The 13,513-nt window shown below is 46.3% G+C and overlaps 1 protein-coding gene across 1 annotated transcript in view; it reads left to right on the forward strand.

Moving 5' to 3' along the window:
* Nucleotides 1–13,513, forward strand: part of EPAS1 (endothelial PAS domain protein 1) — a 92,255-nt gene that overhangs the window by 1,125 nt on the left and 77,617 nt on the right. The gene's annotated exons all lie outside the window — the stretch shown is intronic.

The raw sequence follows: 13,513 nt of genomic DNA on the forward strand, positions 1-13,513 counted from the left end.
TGCCAGGGCTCAGCGAAGGGACCCACTCCAGGGCTCCAGACCCCACGGAAGCTGGAAGAAGTCCCTTTCCTGATCCCGCAGCTTGCCTCGGCGGGAGAGTGGGTAGTGGGCCCGGCTGCCTCGCGAAAGCAGCTGTCTTCGCGTGTGGGGAGGGGATGGCGACACCCGGCACTCCCGGCAGGTCCCGGTGTCTCTCTCCCAAGAGGACAGAGAAGGGCAGCCACGATATGCCCGCCTGCCCTCGCCAGCCTCTCGGCACTGGGTGAGAGGCAACGGAGGCCAACTCTCACTGCCCTCCTGCCCTCTCCCGGCGAGGGTGAGAGCGCACGGCGTGGCGCTCAGACGTGGGAACCACCTTGCCTCCTGCCATCGCGCGCGGCTTGCAGCCTGGCTCCCCTTTCCTCTCAACCTCCACTCGTGCCGCCCCAGCGGGCTGGAGCTCTCCGCCCAGTATTCGACGGTGGCTGGCGGGGCTGGGGTGCGGGGAACTGTAATCGAACGCGTGCTGGGCCGGCTGAAGGATTTGAGCCTCCGGAGATCAGCTGCTGGGGGGTTGTACGGTGGTTCGGAGATGAGGAACCCAGCCGCGATGGGCGAGCGTGACCGGCTTCGAACCTGGGAGCCCGAAGAGCTCAGTGCTTGGGTCGATTTACTCGTGTTCCGACTTCGGGACCGGAGCCAGAAACCGTGTATCCGCTGGTCGAAAGCGGCGGTTCCCACCTCGGGGCACCGATAAGGGTTTGATAAACAGGAGCAAATCGCGCCCTTTCTGGCAGAGCGCCCGGGCCCTTCGCTCCCGGATTGCCGGGAGTGGAGGGGAGAAGGGGAGGGGATTGAGCCTAACTCCGAGTTTACGGCCGCAGCTGCCCCTCCCGCGTCACTGCGGCACCCCCAGGCCTGAGATGGCTAACGAAGTCTTGCCTCGGTCGATCTGGGCTCCCCGGAGACCGCAGCGGGCGCGCGCCCCGGGAGGCCTCGAAGCACCCCTGGAGTCTTCTGTCTTTGAAGGGCAGCGAAGCAGGGAAGGGACTTTTAAGATTCCAACGCATTTTGCAAGCCCAGTATAGCCTGCCAATAACAATGATTGAACAATCAAAATGTAAAGTTATAGTCAGCTCCTCTGCGCGCACACTGGGCTCCGGACCCGGTGAGGGAACTTATTGTACATTTTACAACTGTGATGCCTATCGGCGAATGTTGCAATCGCGGAGGTGGGGCCTGAAGGTAGTCTTGACAGATGTGTGAAGCGTCAGTTTCTCCCGCGCGGCTGTGCACGGGTTCTGTGCTGTTACATATGTTAATCGTTTCAAGAAACTTGGGAGCAGAGGAGAAATTATTTCGACATACCTAACTGTAGTGCCTCTTTTGTTAGAGATAGAGGGAGCCAGAATCGGAGCTGGAAAAAAGTTGGGTAATCAGGCTCTGAATTATTCGCAAGAGCAGCAGGTTTCAGAACCACTGTGGGGATTGCCTATGAGATGTCCAGGAGGCCAGAGCCGGTGGCCCTGCCTGTCTGCTTTGCGACTGGCCTTGGTTTTTATGTCGCAGACCGGCAGGGCAAACATTTGTGTCCCTCACCATCCGGAGTCCTGTGAGAGGCTGTCCAATTCATGTTGGGCTAAGTGTTTTGAGACATATTTACTTTTCTAGTCTGGCTCTGTTTGCTGGGGGCAGGCTCCTTGAAGGACCAAGGTATAATTAAAATATGTGAACCAGTGCATTGGAAGTTGGTGTGTCATGTAAGTGGTGATCCTTAGCTTTGACAAAGTGCTTCACAAGTTCCGTATGAGGCTTTCAGGTTAGGATTCTGTGTATAGATTCTTAAAATGTGATTCTTCTGGTTCAGCAGAGTCTCTTCTTCCCCCAAATGCAAGATGCACGGAACATTCACAGTGTTCCTTCTAACAACAGGCGTTCAAGAAGTGGGCAGGATTGTTTTGTTCCAGAACATTCATGCGTCGATGGAGATGTTAATGTTTAATAATAAAGAGTTTACTTTCTAAACGTTTGGCTGGCCTTGACAGAGGGTTTCAAAGTGTGCTCTTTTAGTGGTAGTGGGCATTCGTGCTGACATCAGAGATGGCCAGATGCTTGCTAAGGTGCTGCACTCACTTTTTGCACTCACCTGTCAGGAGTGAAGTGAAGGTCTCTTTAATCAGGATTCCTGGACTGTGAAGAGCTAGAAAATGTCTGGGCTACTCACTTCCTAATCAGACAATTTTTGAGTCCCTTCCCTGAAAGAGAAAACAGTCTGGAAGTTCTGACGTACATGGGGATTGGAGAGTGGTTTGGATAAATGTAAATCAGATCCTTGGATGCTCAGGGATCAAAGTCCATTCCCAAAGCTAGACAGCTCAAAGCTCCTTCCCAGAAGGCTTCTATTGCTTAGTGTGGGGCCTCCATGGAAAGAGGATCAGAAATCTCCTCTCCTGTCCCTGGGTGTAGTTGTTCCTCTGCTAAAGTAAAATCAAGTCCACCTCTTATTCAAATCTAAAGGCAAAAATATTGCTGGGCAGTTTTTCTCAATGTAAATATGTTTTCTATAAACATCCCTTTAACATTTGATCTCTCTTTCCAATTGCATTACTGGATGTAATAAATTGATGTAACACAGTACAGGTTCCCGTGAATAAAATTTAACTCACACAGCTTTTGTGAAGTTCTAAAGAATGCTGTGACTACAGGTTTTTTCAGTATTGCTGATGGGAATCTTACAGTTTTATGCAAGGACTGTTCCCCAGTGGAGAAGATTGCTTTGTGAAGTAGAGAACTACCTGTCAGTGGAGACATCCAAGAGGCTGTACTGAATACGCTGGCAGTTTCACTAGGAGTGAAAATCATGAGACAAAACTGTTTAATTCACTTCAAACATAAATCAGTCAGTCTGTCTCTCTCTTTCTCTCTCTCTCTCTGTGTAGGGTAATCCTCAATGTTTTAGGAATCTATTCTGTAAAATGTTTACAAATAGAACAGAACCAATTAGATAATTCTTAGTACTCCAGGATTTTAGCCCAATACATTTGAAAATATTTGCTGTCATTAGTTATCTTAAGATTTAGGCTTTTCCACCTCTCAGGAAATCTCTCCAGTAGTACTGTTTTTTTCCTGCCTCAGTTCTGGCCCATACCAACATGACTTTTTGTTTTAGCCTAATGAATCTTCCCTTTTGCTTTTGGTACTGACCTTCATTTGTAGTTCATAGCAGGTAGGGCTTTTGCCAATATTGTGAAGTTAACAGTGTTTGCTCCCAGGATTCCCAGTACCCTTTATCCTCACTCTCCCAGTACTAATATCTAGTGTCCTCATGAAATTAGCTCTGCTTTTCATACCATGATATAAACCAATATGAAAGCGAATGTGTATGGAATACCTACTCCCTCTCTGGATAAAATGTTGAGGAGACATTAAGGAATAAGGGATGTGGTCTTGGTCTTCAAGTTGTTTAGTTTGTTTGGGGGGAGGGAAGGACATACAAGGAAGCTTACCTAAAAATATAGGTAGCTTGCAGCTTGCTTGTCACTTTTCTATTGAGATAAAATCTTTTGAAGCTAAAGAAGTTCTTAATCACATATAAGCATAATTATTGATAAGTATTGTGTGTTTGGGAGTGGGAGAATGGGTTCCTAGTTTTCCCTGGAATCACACAGGAGAGGCCCTGATAGCAGCATAAAGACTGGCTCTGAGCGAAAGTCAGTCAGTGTCAGGAGTGATGAGAAGTAGAGGGTTCAAGAGCATCCCTGGGGTATTCTCCGACACCATAGCCAGAAGGGCCCCCAGAGTTGAATGTTTGCTATTCTTTGCACACTTGCTTTGGTGAGGGGCATGAAGGGAGGCACCTAGTAGGGGTCTGGGAGTGATGGGGTGGAGATTCTGGTCCCATTAAGGGTAATCGTGGAGACAGCCTAGACTCTAGGAAGACCAGGAAGGGACAGGGAGCTTCTTAATCTGGGCTTTGTGAGTGGGCTTCAGAGGGTGGTCTGTGAGTCTCTGAATGGCTGCTAGTGTTAGGGATATAAGTATTGTTCCCCACAAGGGAAGTCAGTTCAGCACTGATAGCCTTTCATAAGTTCTGTGATCTGGAGAAGGTGAGCCCTTGCTCTTGAATGTCTGATTTGGTGACTGCCCTACCTTTCAGGATCTTACTGTTCAGGTCTCAGAGAGGTCCACATTTCACCGCCAGTGTTTCTCCCTGTCTTGGAGATGGGGGAGGAGGTTGGCATGTGCATCTAGTTAAAATTCTGTAGTGTGGCTTAACCTTACCTGTACGCACCTGTCTGTCCACCCACACGTCTGCCCTCGGTAATGGGGGGGCGGAGTGGGCAGCTCAGTGCCCTGCACAGGCTTACTTCTCATGTGGCTCATTTTGTTACTGCTTCTTAAAATGGCCATGAAATTTTATCTTCACATTTTCCACCATCCTCAAACAGTTACTGGAGGTCTTTTTACATACTAGGAATCTGTGTGTCCTTAATATTAATTATATCTGCAGCAGGACAAAACAAACAAAAAAAAACCCTCAGTCTTGTTTGTGTAGGCACCATCCTCAGAACTTTCCGTGCACGAGCTCTTTTAATCCTCATAAGCACCCATAAGATAAGCCCTGTTATTATCCCCATTTCCCTGATGGGAAAGCTGAAGCATAGAAAGGCGAGATGCCAAAGGTCAAATAGGTAGTATGGCCTATGGCCGAGGCTCAGATTCAAATGGGGCAAAATGCCTTCGGAGCCTTTACTCTTAACCAGTGATCCACACCACCTTACCTTACCTAAGATGTCTATAAATACCATTCCGGACCTGTGGCAAGTACTCTATAAATGATAACTGCTTTTGCTGTTGTATTTATAACTATTATAATTACTTTTCTCTTTCGTGACTCATCACTTGTTTTGACCCTGACATGCAGACAAGGATTGAAGATCTGAAGGGCAGGCTTGGAAGCCCTGGAAGCTCTTTATTTTTCATTGGTTTTCCTCCGTGCTGTGTGGGGTTTTCTCCAGTTGCAAGGACCGGGAGCTGCTCTCTACTTGCAGTGCACAGGCTTCTCATTGCTTCTCTTGTTGTGGAGCACAGGCTCTAGGGAAAGCGCGTTTCACTAGTTGCAGCAGGCAGGCTCAGTAGTTTTGGCTTCTGAGTTCTAGAACACAGGCTCAATAGTTGTGGCACACAGGCCCAGGCTGCTCCAGGGCATGTGGGATCTTCCTGGACCAGAGATTGAACCGTGTCCCCTGCATTGGCAGGCAGATTCTTAACCACTAGACCACCAGGGAAGCCCTCCACGTCCCACTCTTAACAGGTGGCAGTAATTCAGTAATTACTGTAACCTTCGGACTCGATTGTGCAGAAGAACCTGTTAGAAGCTCTTCCTCCATAACTTTTGAAGAGCCATCTCCAAATCCAGATGCACAAAACAGCTTCTGGCTCTACTGATCTTTTGAAATTGTAATCACAGGAAGGAGAGAATGGAGGGGAGAATAAAGAATAGCTATGATCATTGCAATACTAGTACGGTAGATCTTTATAGGGCCCTTTCTCTGATGAGTCCTAAGCTTTCACAGTCATCACACCATTGGCCTCTGCACTGTGAACTTTGAAGGGCTTCTTGAGTTTTCCCAGGGCTCTAAAACACAATTGCATGAACATATATCACTAAGGAGAGAGGCAAGCCATGTTGGCGGTTGCACATCATTGTGTGTATGGTGGCCATGCAAGGCGTGCCATTCACAGCATCTATGATTTTCAGGTAGAAATGAAATGAAATGTTAGTCACTCAGTCATGTCCAACTCTTGTGACTCCATGGACTGTAACCCACTAGGCTCCTCTGTCCATGGAATTCTCCAGACAAGAATACTGGAATGCGGTGCCAAGTGCCATGCCCTTCTCTAGGGGATTTTCCCCACCCAGGGATCAAACTCAGGTCTCCCGCATTGCAGGCAAGTTCTGTACCATCTGAGCCAACAGGGAAGCTCTTTCAGGTAGAGATTGGGTGCAATCTGTCACCAATAGTCCGGTCTCAAGAAGAGTGACAGGGCCCTATGAGCCCTCTGGACTCAAGACAGGTGTGGAATGGACTAGAATGTTACCTACTTCTAAGTGGTCTTTTTTAATTTCCCCTAAATTTTTAAGACTACCAGTTAGCTTGACCACCTTAGACTGTTTCCAGAGATCACTTGTACATCAGAAAAACTTATCTGTCATGACCATCAGAACCTTTGCATGTTCCTAGGAGGCACATTCCGTGTCCCTCCCCGCCACTTGGAAAAATTCTTCGGTTTTAAAGTTACAAGTAACTTCTATGCGAGATAATGACTCTGGGAAGCAGTTCCTTTTCTCATGTGGAAAGCTATTTCAGAAAAGAAGATACGTCAGTAAGGAAAACAACTCTATTAAAAATGTATATATTGATTTTGCTATGCCCCTGTCTGGTTTACTTTCCCAATTCTACAAAACCAAGGAAGTGGATTGTTAGAAATCTCTCCTTATATTTCTCCAGTGACTTTCTGCATCCCATCTCCATGGTACCATCCAATAAAAAAAAAAAAAATCAAACCTGAGAGGTTAGTGCTAGGAATCATAACAGATTAATGATTTTATCGGAGGAGACTATGCACTAAAATACATGAGTGAGGAAATGAGTCCATTTTCTGCAGTCACAGTAGTAATGTTAGAGGTTAACTAACCCTGCTTGTGGTGCTGGTTGCTCTCAATTGCTGGGGATGCAGCCAATATGAGAGTCTTTTAGAAGTTCATCGATTCTGTAACAGCTTTAGTTGACTCTTCTGGTCTCACTTTCAGTCTGAGTCTCCTTGCTTATGACCTATCACTGTGTGGAGTCAGTGGTTCCCTATAAATAAGGGGACACATGGCCTCAATCTATTTCAAAGCATTTTATACATACTTTAAAAATACATCAAAGTGTATGTTTGGTTTTGGTGGGGGGGCGGGGTTATGTAATAATCATTGAAATCACTATGCTGGGTATCTAGTCGGACAGTTCTCTCTCTCTCTCAATGCTGTATTTGTATTAACAAACGTGTGTTTTCACCTCTTTTCTCAGCTATTTGTAAGGCATCCTCAGACAACCACTTTGAATTGTTGCATTGCTTTTTCTTGGGGATGGTTTTGGTCACCACCTCCTGTACAAAGTTGCAAACCTGCATCCATAGTTCTTCAGGTACTCTGTCTACCAGATATAACTCCTTAAGTTGATTTGTCACTGCCACTGTATAATCACAATGGATTTGATTTAGATCATATCTGAATGGCCTAGTAGTTTTCCCTGCACTCATCAATTTAAGATGTGTGTTTTACTCTTGATAAAAAAAGAAAGATTTCATATTGTTACCACTTTGAATAAGATTTGTTCTGACTGCCTGTGTGTAGAGGGCAGAGAGAAAGAAGGGCAACACATTATCCTAATTTTGTGTTTGACAAATTGAGCTGTGAAAAGAAGAAAGCCATACCATCTGCAGTGAAAGCTAGAGCTGGACCCGGGTGTCCCCTTGGGCTCCTGTTACAAGGTAGTTAAGCATGAGCACAAAGGGGGCGACTCAAACTTCAGGGCTAACCACTCTCATTACTAATGAGTAATTACAGCAAATATTTACAGGCCTCCTTCCTACCTTTATGACTTCCTGTTGCTGAAGCACTTTGGAGTATTGAGAAAGATCCTGGAAAGTACGTCATACCCAGTTGCAGGAAAGAATGTCTTTAACTTTAAGTGCACGCACTCTGTTTATGAATTCCATGTGGAAACAACAGAAAATTGTGCTTGGGAGGGTCTGTTCAAGGGCCCATTCTTCAGAACTTGAAAACAAAATTTGAAAAATCAATTCTGGACGGTCAAATGTATGGAGAGTGGAACACGTGATGTTTCTGCAGAATGTTCTAGAAAGAATAGGAGTGTGCAAGCAAAGCACAAGTCGCTTGATAACTACTTTTTAAAGAACATATGACCTCTGCACTGTTTTTCTGAATGAAGATAATCAAGCTTAATTAAGTACATCACAGTATGTAAAGTATGCCATGTGGGGAATTCAGGAAGCTAGAAGAATATCATTCACTCCATCAAGATTTCAGAATAAACCACAATAAGGCCTCCTTCCTCTGTACTTGGTTTAAGAAGCACTCCAGTGAAATTGCTCTCTTCGGTGTCTGTAAACTACATACCCTTGTGTTTCTCTCCTGTGTTTCCAAGAGTTCTCAGATGCTATTTTAGAATGGCAGCCTTCACTCCAGCACTGGCTGAGGTTGATGAAGCTAATTTTGGTGCCCAGGGTAGAGAGAGAGAAGTCCTCTCTGGAGCTGAAAGGGCTTTCTGGTGCCTGGGTTCAAGAGCTGCATGGTGTTACTGGACACACCACGTTTCACCTTTAGAACCTTTATTTGTGTGCTTGCACAACACGTGTTTATCCAGATATTAAGATAAGAGAAGTATGAAGGTCACATTTCGCGGGCGACAAGGAAACTTCTATAAAAGTAACCGTATGGCCATGCTGCAGGAGTCTGTCTTTTCTTTTGTACCAAGGATCTAGGGGAATTAGTGGTGGGTGGGGCCTGGGAGCCAGTCCCTTCACAGTATTCTGGCTTCCTTGCCTGTGCTGTGCATGTCCTGGCGCAGCTGACATGTCTCTCCCATTTGGCCAGGCCCTTTGAAGTGGTCAGGATGTCAGAGGGAAATCTTGGTCCACTGTGTGGCTGCCCCACTTTCTCGAACTTTCTGGTAGTCTCTGGAAATTAGCCCCTGCCCCCATGCATTTCCCTGCTATGTGACTGGCTGGGAGGGAGCCTGGCTGCTCAGATACAATAGCTTTCCTAGCCTCTCAGAACAGGTTTGCATGGTGCTGCTACTGCCCTATTTTAGGCAGGGTTGTCATGTCCTTGGAGCACAGAGTCTTTAGCGGGGCGGGGGAGTTCCTTTTGTGGATTTGCATGTTTCTCTTACAGATTTCCAAGGATTAGCCGACACACTCAAAGCCTGAATGCGGAAATGGATCCTTGGTCCAGTTTTCTTCCCAAGGGCAGGCCACACAGCATTGGGAGTTCATCTCACTGACAAAAAGGGACCCCACTCCAGCCAAGCACCCCATTCACCATCACCCAGTGAGCCTCCTGAGCCCCAAATGTGCCAGTCTCCCCCTTGTACCCTAAGGACTTGCTCACCCCATGTCATGGGTCTCCCTCCCACCTCCATTCCTTCAGCCCAGTCTCTCCATCTCAGATGTTCTCCCCATTTCTGTCTCTACGTGAGTATCTTCCTCTTTCCTAATGTGAGGCCGAGTCCCCCAGGTCTCCCCCTCCACTCCTTTCTAGCTCTCGGTTGCTTTCTCCAGAGAGCCTGCCTGATTATATTTCCTTGTTATCTAATGACATTTCATGTGGTCTTGTCTTTCCAGCAACATTGCATGTTGCTGGAGGGCAAGGATGTCTGATTTTCTTATGTGCCTTGTAAACATCTTGCACATTTTGAGTCCCTAAAATCATGCTTAATTTAAAAAAACATACAGTTGCTTTATCGATGTCTCTTGGGTCACTTGGAAAGCCTGCCTCTTGGACTATGCTTTTCTTGTTCATGTAGATTTGAGCCCTTTTTAAATTTTCCTTGACAAGAGAAAAAAGAGAAAGGAAAAAAAAACAAACAAACAGAAGACCATAGACAGATGTGGTTGACTCATGATTTTACATCAAATGCAAGCATTAGGCAAGTATTGTGAAGTCAGGGCTTCACTTTAAGAATGCCCAATACACCAAGGTAAAGTGCAAGCCAAACAGCAAAGTACTTCAGGTGAAAGTTTAAAATGGTCAGGTGGGAACGGGTGTGTAGGGGAGGACCCACTCTCTGTTAGAAATCATCTTCCCTATGGAGCCTTCCTGATTTGCAGCACGGTGGTTCCCCCTGCATTCCCATGGCCCTTAGTCTGAATGGTGCAGCACACTGGCTCCCCTGCATTCCCATGGCCCTTAGTCTAAATGGTGCAGCACACTGGCTCCCCCTGCATTTACATGGCCTTTAGTCTGTATCATGCTGCTGGGATGATGCTGTTACAGCTTGCTTTTCTGTGTGTGTGTGTGTGTGTGTGTGTGTGTGTGTCTGTATGTGTGTCTGTGTCTGTCTCTGATTACCACTTAGGGAGTAAGCCCTTCAGGAACAGAAGCCCTGTTAACTTTTTCTGTTCTCAGCACTCAAAACAGAGGCCCACACTTGGTGCCCAGGATTTGCTTGTAGACTCAGTAACTTGATCTTATGTTATGAACTTTGGGCTTAGTGCAGAGGGTTAGCGATTTAGGCAGAAACCTTTGTTCAGATCAACCTACCCATCCTCCTGGAACCCCCACCATGCGTGTAGTAAAGTCTGGGGGGCTACTGTCATCATCGCTGTGTACAAACATTCTAAGCTACCTACTAAATTCAGGTGCTGTGCCGTGCAGTGAGGTTTCAGAGAGGCTTTAGATGGACCTTGCACTCAGGGGGCTTGGAGTCTAGTTGGTGAGTCAGAGAATTCCTAAACTGATTTGTTTAAAATCATGCAAGATGGTTGATGTTAAAGGTTGTCCTCACCCCATCTTTACAATGTTGCTGTCTTGTTATGAAGTTAAAAAGAGCTCAGACAAAACACTGAGCAAACTGGAAGATTGATAGTAATTGAGTGTGAATAAGGGTAAGTAGATCTTGTGTACTGTGAATAGTTAGAGGTTTCAGGGAGGAGCATTAAGAGCTAGGTCTTGAAGATTAGGTAGAATTTAGATAAGCAAATGGGTTTTGGGCATTCCAGTGGGGTGAACAGCTGGAGTTAAATGAGGAGGTAGGAATAATTAGGGTGTACAGAGCAGTACTGGTGAATCGGCTCCTTCCAGAACTGAATCTGGAGCTGTATAAACGTATGGGAGAAAGGGGTCAGGCCCAGGCTGGTGCTGAGAAGTTGAGGACACGATGATATCTTAGTCATGATGTGATGGACTTAGGGCTGCCTTGGGGCCACAAGAGCAGTGCCTGCTTCTCTTGGGTTATTTGAACCTAAGGAAGATGCCCAGGGCACACCTATTATCTTCCAGTTGACTCTAGCATAAGCACCAAAGGGTGGGTGGATGGTACCATGGTTATCCTTTGTAAGAATGACCTCAGAGACTGAAAATGCCCTCTGCATCTCAGGAAATCAGTCATCTGCAAATGTGCCCAGCTTGCTCTAGAATATATTTCTTTTTGGACTGTACCATGCCTGAGGGTAACAAATGCCTCCTGGGGTCCAGAGTGGGAGACCAGAAGGGGACAACTTGCTGTGTTCTAAATAGCTTCCATCAGGCTCTGTGGATGAGTGTGTGATGCTCATCTCACGTTCTCATTTTGATGGTGAAGCCTGCTTCCCCCTAATAATTTGATGGGGGCTTTCATCCTCTCCCTTCTTGCCCTTTGTCATCATAGATTCTAGGTTTCTGAGTCTGGTCACTGTGAAAGGCTATTCAGTGCTCCACTGTTTGTAGGGAGAGAGGCATCCATGCTTTTTGGCAGTTTGTACCAATCACTGGGAATTGTGTCCTTTGCACAAAGAGGCAGCTGAGCTATTCCTTGGCCTACTCCTTTCCTGTTATGTGGCTATACCATTCCCTAAAACCTGAACTCTGGTGTTCTTGGACAGGTGTAGTCAAAGAACATCTTTTGGAGTCACCTGGTGGGGTAGCTGGGGTTCTTCCCTCCCCCTCCACTGTGGGTCTGAGCAGCCCAGGAAGGGCCCCCTCTGGAGCCAGGTGGACAGAGCCTTTATCCTCCAGGCCCGCAGGTGGCGGGGAACCACGGACCCCAGGGCAGGCAGCCCAGACACAGGGGCTGTCTGGGGGCTTGGGCAGTCCCTGGGAAGCAGCCTCAAGGAACGTCCAAAGACACCCCACAGCCCAGGAGGTGACGTTTACCCTAATCTAGCTAGAGCTAGAATTTGAGTCTAGCATCTGCCTCCCACAGCTCCAGACAGGCCTCCGGAGGGGAAAGGAGGGAGATCTAAGCTGGCTAATCTGCAATGACACTGTCACCATGCCTACTCCTCTCTGGGGTTTTCTTTTTTTTCTTTTCCTTTCCAAACTAAAATTACCTTTAAAAATGACAGTTTTTGCCACTGTTAAACTCCAAGCAAGCTGTTTTCCCACTTGGGTCATTTTGGTGACAGGTCATGGGCACACGTGGTACTGGTGTGGTCATGGCAGCTGCTGGCCAGCGTGGGGTCTTGGAAAATCCTGGTGACCAGAGTGCCCCGGCAGCAAGGAGTCTGAGATGACCACGAAAGTCGATTCTTTCTTTCCCAGACCATCCACTTGTGCACATTTGAACCATTTTCCATGCTCAGATAAACACAAGCCTTGAGATTCTGGGTCACCTGTATGGATCTAGATGTCACGAGGGGAATGACGTCACTTAATTCTCCTGGAGTTAGATCTTCTGGGTCCAGGCAGAGGATGTGTTTATTTTGGAAAGGGACAAACTTTCACCCACTTGAATTCCTTTGCCTCCAAAATTAGTGTCAGGGGATGACCACAAGCATTCCATATTTCTTACCCTTTGTCTTGCCAAACAGATTGTAAATGCCCCCAGGGCCGCCTTTGACTTCTTCTGTGTCCCTGACAAAGCTGACCTCCACAGGAGGTTCAGAGGAGCTCTCAGAAACCTCTAGGACTGAGAGACTGTTCTAGATCTTTTCTGACTTGTGTGACCTAGGAAGGTAATGTTTCCCATACCTAAGTGGGGGTTACACACATTACCTGCTTTCTAAGAGTACTATTATTATAAGTTTGAAATGAGCTAGGATTTCAATAAAACCATGCCTTTTATTTTTTAATTAAAAAAAAAATGTATTTTTTGTCTGTGATGCACAGCTTGCAGGATCTTAATTCCCCAAGCAGGGATCGAACCCATCCTCCCTGCAGTGGAAGTGCAGTCTTAACTGCTGGACCTCCAGGGAATTCCCTAAAACCATGCATTGTAAAAGTGTTTTAATAAGCATGTGTAAAAATAGATAGCTGGTGAGAAATTGCTACATAACACAGCCTGGTACTCTGTGCTGACCCAGAGGAGTAGGATGGGGGTGGAGAGGGAGGCACAAGAGGGCGATGATGTGGGTATAATTATGGCTGATTTGTGTTGTTGTACAGCAGAAACTAACACAACATCACAAAGCAATTTTCCCTCAATAAAAAATACTTTTAAAAAAGACAAATTAAAAAGCATATTTTTTATGCTTTGAAAGTCATTTTTGCAATGATTATCTCAATAGAAAGACCTTTGAAAAGTATAAAGTACAGACCATTAAGGTATTAACAAGCACAGCATTATAATCACTTGGCACATCACTGCCTGTTGGAGTGATTTGACTGCAACTGAGAGGGAGTCTTAGCCGACTCTAAGTGGAGATCTCTCACTTGCTCTCAAGCCTATCAAGGGCTTTTAACTGCCCTCACCCGCAGCTGTCCCCAAGATTATGGGCTCTTGCCAAGAGTGATTTCCACATTTGAGTTGTATTTCTCCCATATCCT

The sequence above is a fragment of the Bos javanicus genome, chromosome 11 (assembly GCF_032452875.1).
Source record: "Bos javanicus breed banteng chromosome 11, ARS-OSU_banteng_1.0, whole genome shotgun sequence".
Taxonomy (NCBI): domain Eukaryota; kingdom Metazoa; phylum Chordata; class Mammalia; order Artiodactyla; family Bovidae; genus Bos; species Bos javanicus.